Here is a 297-nt window from a genome sequence, read left to right on the forward strand (position 1 = left end):
AACAAAGTCATAGGGGGTGCTGACCGATTTTTAACTTTCTCTCTCTCTTTCTCTGTTTGTAAGAAAGATTGATAGAGAACTACATGTAAATGAAAGAGAGAGGGAAGAAGAAAAAGAGGAGATTCATTCATTCACTCTGATTGTAAACTGTAACATCTTCCTCTATCCACAGTATAATTGACTCTTTTTTCTTCCATTTTCAGAATCCTAGCAGCGTCCAGGATACAATTCGAGGTAAAAAATTGCATTATCATTCTTCTTCGTTTTCTTTAACTTTGTTTTTTTCAGATTCGTAAA

At 34.0% G+C, this 297-nt stretch overlaps 1 protein-coding gene across 1 annotated transcript in view; it reads left to right on the top strand.

The window, feature by feature from the left end:
• Nucleotides 1-297, top strand: part of LOC119594360 (protein O-linked-mannose beta-1,2-N-acetylglucosaminyltransferase 1-like) — a gene marked incomplete in the record, with an annotated part of 135,567 nt that overhangs the window by 14,743 nt on the left and 120,527 nt on the right. The window contains 1 exon segment of the mRNA XM_037943416.1: nucleotides 204-234.

The sequence above is a fragment of the Penaeus monodon genome, chromosome 33, assembly GCF_015228065.2.
Source record: "Penaeus monodon isolate SGIC_2016 chromosome 33, NSTDA_Pmon_1, whole genome shotgun sequence".
NCBI classification, from domain to species: Eukaryota; Metazoa; Arthropoda; class Malacostraca; order Decapoda; family Penaeidae; genus Penaeus; species Penaeus monodon.